We start from the raw sequence: 8,471 nt of genomic DNA on the forward strand, positions 1-8,471 counted from the left end.
GGTGATTGAAGCACGTGATGCAAGATAAGATGCTGAGGGAATTGGGCTTGTTTAACCCAGAACAGAGAAGTCTGAGGGGAAAATTTAATTGCTGCATTTGCTTATCTGCAAAGGTTGTTATCTGCAAATCCAATACTTGTCCTATTGTCAGAGAAGATAGACTTTTTTTCCAAGGTATATAGGGAAAGATCAAGAGGCAACAGTCACAAATTGCAAAATGAGAAATTCCAACAGATAAAATCATGTTCAAAAAATGCTGTAGAGGAGTAAAACACTGCGGCATGCGTCCAGAAAGATGACAGATTCTCCATTACCAAAAAATTGCAAAAATCATTTGGGCAAGACTGTGAGGGATCTCATTTATCTCTGTTGTTCTACTTTCAGCAGGTTGGATCAGTTGACTCCAGAAATCTTTCATCCCCAGTTGTTTTGTGGTTCTGTTTTGAGTGGCCCAAAGTCTATTGGAGTCCTTGCCTCTGAAATTTTGAGGAAAAAGGTCAGACAGTTTCTACCATCAAATAGCAAACAGATTCTGAAAGAGTTGATTTTGCTTGGAATTGCTAGATCAGCAAAAAACAAATAAATTGATGCATAATGTTCATCTCCTTTGTCCTGTATGCTAAACTAATACATTTTCAAGCGTGTAACTACTTCCAGTAAGAAAACATAACAAATATTCTTTGAACAGCAGCAGTTGAAGCTGTATGCAGCATTTGCATGAAAATGGGCAAGTTCAGAAAAAAATTTTTTTGAAAGATCAGGTAACTTTGCCTGTATAGAGAGAACATGATCTCTGCATATCTTTACTTGCACAGTTATAAAAATGTGATGGCATTCGCTTGGGCACATCTGCAGCAGATCAGGCAGTATCAGCTATGACAGCCATAGGAAAATGGTTGTACTTTGCAACCAGCTTTTTCCATTTAACAATTTGAAGCCATTCCCCAAATGAGTATGTGTATTGCAGAGCTGCTGGGCAGCTCAGTGTCTCCTATTCAAAAATAAAAAGATTAATTTTGTAGCGGGGTATAGCACAGTAAGCTACGTCACGAGTCACAGCAAGTCTGCATTAATAGCTTGAAGGTTAGGAGACAGAGAAAAATGTGATGGGCTGATTTTTGTGCTCAGCGTGGAGCTGGAAATCTTGAAATGCTTTTGAAAATTGCTTTTGTTTCTTAATAATAATAATCATGGAGCTGCTTAAGCTGGTAATTCAGTATCTTTGCTCATCTCTTCAAAAAGAAAATGGACTCAGTGGGCTGTGTGTTGTCTGTTCTCCCACCAATACTCTGCTGTGGCTAATGACCGATCTGTTGGTTAGCCACTAGGCTTCCATGGCACTCTGGATATTTCTCTTGGGTACGGACCCAAAGCAGGCTTGTTAACATGGTGGCCCAGATGCTTCAGACTTTGTGGTTCTGAACAATTAGTAGCCAAGTGATAGTCTTGCAGTACAGAATGACCTCCTGCCCATCCCCTCCACGGCAGCACTTTTGGGAAGCTCCATTTTAGCTCCCTCATTCAAATATTGGATACCATCCATTATCCTCATGGAGAACTGAACAAACCGATCAGTTCAGAGGACTAACTGCTCAGATGCGCAGCCTCTTAACTACAGGCAAGTGAGAGAGTTGATGGATTTGTTTGTCTCCAGAGGCTTCTGCATGCTGGTAGCTAACACAACATGAAAGAACGGGGCAAACGCAGGGCAGATTACAAGGCAGAGAGAGTATGGGCCACAGGAAGACTGGAAAGCTATGTTTGTCTTATATTTACCTGCCTGCCACTTTCTTCCCCACACCTCATTTCCCGTAAGGCAATTCATAGGTCAGTGAAGACCTTCTTAAGCAAGATATGACTGAATTTCAAGTATTTTCTTTATTATGCATTGTGGGAAAGTAAACTGCAGGGAAGCTGAGCATTAGTGAAAGGCAACCTCCCTACGTGACTTCTATTCCATGAATACCTGTCTCTGACTGACTGCAGATTTCTTTGTCTCTGTGGTATTTCCTGCTCCAGTGCCCCTAGTAAGCCTTCTGTAAGCTGGAGCAAGCAGGGCAGTGCGTGGGTCCTTCATTTTCTTGCCCTCATGGGTTCCTGTATAATAATCTTCACCATCCTTCAGGTGAGCTGCTTGAAATGTCTGTTAAATGTGAACTGTGAACAGGCATGTACAATGTGTACTGAAGTAAAGTTATGAAAATGATGAGAGGACCACGTATTTACTTAGTATGCTGGTCTGTTTTCAGAAACTCGCAGAGCTTCTTCCATCCTGACATGGCGATGCATCTCACAGGAGCATTAGGGCTGTTAATCAGTCCAGACTCTGACTTCTTGAAATTACAGCCGGCCTCATTTACTGCTTTTCCAGGCAGCTACAGGCATATCTCTATTGATTTCACAAATATTATGCATAGCATCCAACATAAAGACAATAAAAACTACTGAGACTGAAAAGCAAAGGTTTGCCCCAGCTAAAGGCTCCAGATTATGCCTTCACGGCGTGTCCCCTCCATGCTGGAGTTGACCACCTGACAGTACGCTCATGTGTCCATCTCCCAATTATTATTGCAGCTGCTTGTGCTAATGTGGTGGCTTCACTTGCTGGCCTTTGAACTCCAGTGATTGGAAGAGGGATGCACTAAACTTTTTGTGGGATTTGCTCTGGGGAAGGTGATCACTGGCAGGGAGGTGAAGTAGCAGACTGGGGACTGCTGCCCTTATCGCCAGAGCCAGATCAGCGTGGGTTTGTGAATCAAAGCCCTGCGCTAATTTAAAGCTAGTGCTATTCTCTTGGACAGCAGAAACCCTAGCATTGCTTGCTGACAGGCGCGTTTGTGATGGCTTCAAGCTGAGATGAAGGTGTTCATGCCATGCACAAGGCTGCCCCGCTGTTGGGTTTGCAAATTCAGTGTGTACTCCATTCATAAACAAGGCCTAGGTCACTTCATTACCACCCAGCCTCAAGCATGTGGGATACCTCAGTGCGTGAACATCTTCTCACCCTATACAGAATGCATGCTGCAGCCTCCAATGGCTGTAAAATAGATTGCATTCACATGCTTATATTGCTGCCTTGCAGTAATGAGCAAAATATAAGCTAAATACATGTATAACCTCTGCCCCTGTGTAGCAGAATAAAATTGAGAGCACTAATTCCCAACAGGGCTTCTCTTGCATTTGTCCTTCTAAGTTTGAAACCGTGTTTCTCTGGGAGGGGAAAGCCGTGCTAAGAGGTGAGATGAGAGACTATAAAGATGCCAGGACAGGGCTGCAGACACCCGAGTCCTCAGCCTTTTCTGGCTGTGCAGTCTTTGGCATGTCACATAAACTCATTGTGTCTGCTTTGTAAAGCTGTGCAATGAAGCTGCTGTTTCCATGCCCCCTGGTCTCTGCCTGCTCTGTTTAGCTCTTACGTTTTATGTTGATTCTTTCTAATATAATTCTACTTCTTGTGTTCTTCCTGGCTTTGTGTCCCACTGCTGTTGATCTGCTTTCCAGCTCTGCATGTTAATATTCACATGCAATCACAAGCTGATGGCTGCTCAAATTAATATCAAGCATATTTCAGAAATTCCTTCTAGTTAGTAATTTTTTTCTCTACTTCTTTGCTTCTACTTTGTTTCACAAAGCAAGATGGAAACATTTCCACAGCTGAATTTGTCAGTCACTTCCAGACACTGGTATGAAGTAGAGGCATAGAAAAGGGAAGAAATCAAAGCAAAGGAGAAATGCACAGGACCAAAGCAAGCCCCCAGAATGCCTGGACTGAGGTGGAGCATTGTTTGTCATTCTGCTTCTGGCCAGAAGGTTATACCTTCTACCATGTAATGTCAAACGTTGCCCAACATTTCCACAGCCTTTTTATTTATTTTTACTTTAAGTACAGTTGTAAAGCAGCTTGGTCTAGTTTTGCAGCTGTCCTCCAGCTTGGACCACAGGCAGACATTTTTGTACCTTCCTTTGGTGTTTCTTGGCATGGAAGAGAGTTACTGCCTGTCAGGTGACAGAGGTGGCTGCGTGGGTTTGTGTTCACCCTTCACCAACAACCCAGCCATGGCTCCACCTGCACCTTTTGGGGGAAAAAGAAGAAGCCTGGTTTGCTGGCTGTCTCACTTCTTTGCTGCTCTCACAGTTGTGCCAACACCTACCAAACAGCAGTTTGAGAAATTGCTATCTTTCCTGCCCGGTTAAACCTCACACCCCTCTGTTGCCTGGGGTCCACAAGAGTGAGGGGCCATCGGCACCGGGTGTGATAGTGATCGTTCTTCCTGGTCCCCACAGCTCTCTTGCGAGCCAGTATCTATTTGCTTAACCAGCTGGCACAGCCTGGCATTTGCATATGCATATCTGAGGGCCAGTTGTCTAATTTCACTGCTGGCCTCGTCTAATCTCGGTGGTGGTGAATCAGGGAAGGACAGAGAAATAATTGAAATAAATGAGGCTGGATGATGCCTCATTTTGGTCACTGGCAGCGTGCTCTTTGCAGGGATAGAAACCTTCCATAAGGTGTGAGGGTCTGTGCTTGCAAGGAAGAGGCCTACATAGTAACAGGGTATGAACAGTGGGAAAATATATTCTTTTTTTTTTTTTTTTTTTTTTTGCTTGCTAGGTCTGTACCGCTGTATACTTGCCTGGTGTTGAATTTGATAATCCACTTAGCTGATTCTGCAGTTGTGAAGTATTACGTGGAAACAACTGACTGAGACAGAGGCTGCCAGACTGACTGTACTGGATTTCAAAATGTGTGTGCATTTACTGATACGTCCCCTCCTGGGGGGAAGGAGAAGCTTTTTCCCTGCTGTCAAATGCTCTTTCATAGCCATACAGGCTGGGTGCTCAGCTTCCCCCAGGAAGAAACTAGTTTAGAAGAGGTTGATAGTTGTATTTGTTGCCATAGGCATCTTTCTCAGTTGCTCCCCACATATAAATAAAAATGCTGCTCTCTCGTAGTTGTCTTTGGAAGCAGAAGGAAGATAATGCACATTTTCACAGGTGGGAAAATGAAGGTACAAAGAGTTTTATTTCAAAGATGACGTGACAGCCATGAACTTGAATTAAGTCAGAAACCTGGAAGCAAGTAAAACTCCCTAACTCTCAGATGATTCAGTCGATGTGAATTTTAAACTAATAATTTAGTTTTTGCAGCCCTGAAGGAAGCTTAGGACTTGAAACATAAAACTTAGGATCAGGAGACTGGAGTTTTGCTCCTGCTTTGACTGTTTGTTGACAAATGGGGAATCTACAATTCTGGATATAACTTGCACTGGAAATCCTACTTGTGTTCTTTGTCTGAAGAAAAGAGCTCTCACTCATTCCATGCCTTGTTTCTGTGTGGAAAAGTGGCACATTACTCCACATTTCTATGCTATTTCAGAGTTGCTTTGAGATTACATATATGAAGTACTTTGAGATCATCAAGGGAGAAGATAGCTGACGTCAGGTATTATAACTTTCACAAAGGCTGGCTTTTATTTCATTGTTGTCTCAGGATGACTGGCCAGAACTTCCTCTGAGGTTTAATTAATGACGACCCAACTGGATCAGCAGTATATAGTTCCTGCAACTCTTTTCTCTCTCCAGAATTTGGTTGTACTACTTCACTCAGTAGACCCACCTTTCTACAGATGAGGGAAAGGGTCAAGCAGACCTAAGAGCAAAACCTGTTTGAGCAAGATATTGCAGAAGTTATTTTGAACACCTTTTAGTGATGCATCTCAGTTGTAGGGAAAATGCATCTAAGAAAAGAAAGAGCCAGAAAAGTACTGATAACTTGGTATCTTAGGTTAGTCCAATATGCAAATTTGAACAGGCTTTCTCATTAAAAGTGGATGAGTTAGTAATGAAATTAGGAAGAGGGAAGGACTGGGGGAGCTGCAGACCGAGGACAGACAGGCAAGGCAGCTAGGGAGTGAAGGAGCCTGGTGGCATGGAAAAGGGTCACCTGCCAGTCTCTGGCTTGGTACCTTGCCTAACAGTGGTTTCTGTCAGGCTGTCCTAGACCTCTCATTCTCTAAGCTCCCCACTTGGTTTCAGTGAAAACGAACATCAGATGGATGATTTGTTCACAGCCAGTGCCTTTACAACAGCCCACTTGCCTCCACCTGGAGTACAAAGACAGTTGTGGTTCCTCTATGCTCCCCTTCCTCCCTGCAGAAAGGTGCTTCCTAACTGCTCACCTCTGGCCCCTGCTGGCAGGGCAGCACTTCAGTCCTGGCTTTTAGGCCGTTTTCTGCCCCTTGCCTCTTCTGTTACCTCTGCAGCCTGCTCCCAAACTGCAGGGAGGGTTTCCTGTAAAGGCTGAGCTCTTCCCAGACTTGTGGCATCTCCAGGTTGTGGCTGGTTTATTCCTGTGTTTTGGAGAGGAACTCCAGGAGGGCTGCAGGCTGGAGTCTTTTCTTCCTGCTCATTTGGGGTGGAGAGGTGGTGTCTACTAATGGAGCAGCAGATCACTTAGAGATGTTATCCATCACACAGGCAGAGAGAAAACCTGCAGCTTTTCTTACAGGGCTAAACATTTCAAAGGATGTGGGATGCGTCAATGCAAATCCTGCGTTGGGCAAAATGCCAGAGTCTGCCTAATGCCATTGCTGGTCTGACATTTGAGCCTCCATCCTAATGGATGCCAAAGCGGATCCCTCCAACTCACAGAGCCATTAATTAGAGCTTAATGACTTTCTGCAAGAAAAGGCCTCGGAAATGAGGTTCAGAGAATTTCCTTACTGATAATACATGGTGTGCATACCAGGTTGGCGAGCTTGGGTCAGACTCTGAGGTCTCTTAAGTCACAGGGCCTGTGCTTCTGTTTACAGTATATACCTTTCTTCCTCTGTAGAATGACAGCTTCCGATACATCTGAAGACATTTTGTATCTTCTCTAGGCAGGAAATGAGTTTGAAACTCTGCTAATACTGGCATGGCTCTTGGAATGGCAGCTCTGGTTACATCTTAAAACTTCAGCCCCAGTTACTTGCAATAGTGATTTCTATGACTTTTTGCTCTATCCAAAGCTTGCTCTGAATGAACAAAGAACAGGTTTTGGGAGATTTCTTTTTTCCTAAACAGGGAATTCAGTGTTCACTTTGATCTAGTTTAACTTTGAACCTCCTATTTTCTTAACAGAACTAGAATACAGGCTCTCCAAAAGGCATTGGGAGCTGTCTTGCCTTCTTGGTTTTGAATGTCTCAGTTTTCTTTCATGTATATTAATTAAGGTTCCTAGGCTGTAACCTCTGGCTGCAGACTGTACTTGTGTGATGATGGCGGAGTATATGAATAAGGAGTGTCGGCTTTGTGGGAAGTTTGAACACGATGATGAGAGTTGGACACTTCAGTATTTTCTTTCAGCCTCTTTGCAAGGTGATTGGAAATTCTGAGAAGTTTAAGCAGTACCGGTAGCAATCAAATATATTTTCCCAGTAATTTTCTTGAAACTAGCTGTGTACTCATCTACATAATGCTTTTGTCAGATCTCTCCATTTGATGTTACTACAGTGCAGCTAGTATTGGTTGCACAAGAGCTGGAAGAAAAAAACCTCTGAACTTTAACTCATTGGCACAATCACATACTTTTGCCAGTGCCACCAGCACAAATACTAACTTTCTAAGTGGCTTTCCAAACATTTGGATTCAGTTAATGCAATCAAGCCATTACGGAGACTTGGTTCCTGAAGTAAGCCTATTCCATTTGGTTTTTCTCTGGTTGGGTATGCTTATCTCGGGGCTGGGTACAGTAGTTTTCCTCCTCAGTAGAAGGCTATTCAGGGCACGTTATGTGTCAGCTGCTGTAGCTCTTACCCTCTGTTGAGAGTACATAAGAATTTTGTCTGTGTAAGGCTTTTTTAGTTTCTAGTCTTTAGAGCTTTTACGTGCATTATTTTTGCCAAGCCAGACTCTTCAGTTTCACTATAGAGGGAACCAAAGCTGAAGAAAATTTGAATGATTATGGCTTTGTGCTTTTTCAAAGTAGGATTTTTTTTTTAATGCAAAAATTAAAGTTTTTTCAACTTTGAAGATCTTCAAATGTTTACAAAATTACAGATTTACACCGAGAATCAAATGATTTTTTTGAGTTATGTTGCAAATCTTTGTGTAACCTTGCAGTGGGAAAGGTGGGTAGGAAGAGATGAAAAACAATGCTCTGCCCTTTCACAGAGCATTTTGCATTATAGGTTGAAGCTAAATTTAAACTCATAAAAGAGCAAAGCTCTGTGTGTGTAAGTACAAGGTGGGGGGGGTGATTTAGCTGGAAGCAGAATGGGCGTTTTTAATGGTGGGAGGGAGGAGAAGTGTGCTGGGGTGTCTCTGCAAGGGTCTGCCACCTCCGCAGTCCTCAGGAGTGGGCATGGAGGAGCAGGGGAGCTGTGCCCTCTGCAGTTAAATGGCTCCCAGCACATGATGGTAGGAGTCTTCCTTTTGTCCCAGCACAGCTTCATGATTGTAGAGCTCAGTTTTACTGTCATAGTGGTTTC

Source organism: Netta rufina (assembly GCF_964035555.1).
Source record: "Netta rufina genome assembly, chromosome: 5".
In the NCBI taxonomy this organism is placed as follows: domain Eukaryota; kingdom Metazoa; phylum Chordata; class Aves; order Anseriformes; family Anatidae; genus Netta; species Netta rufina.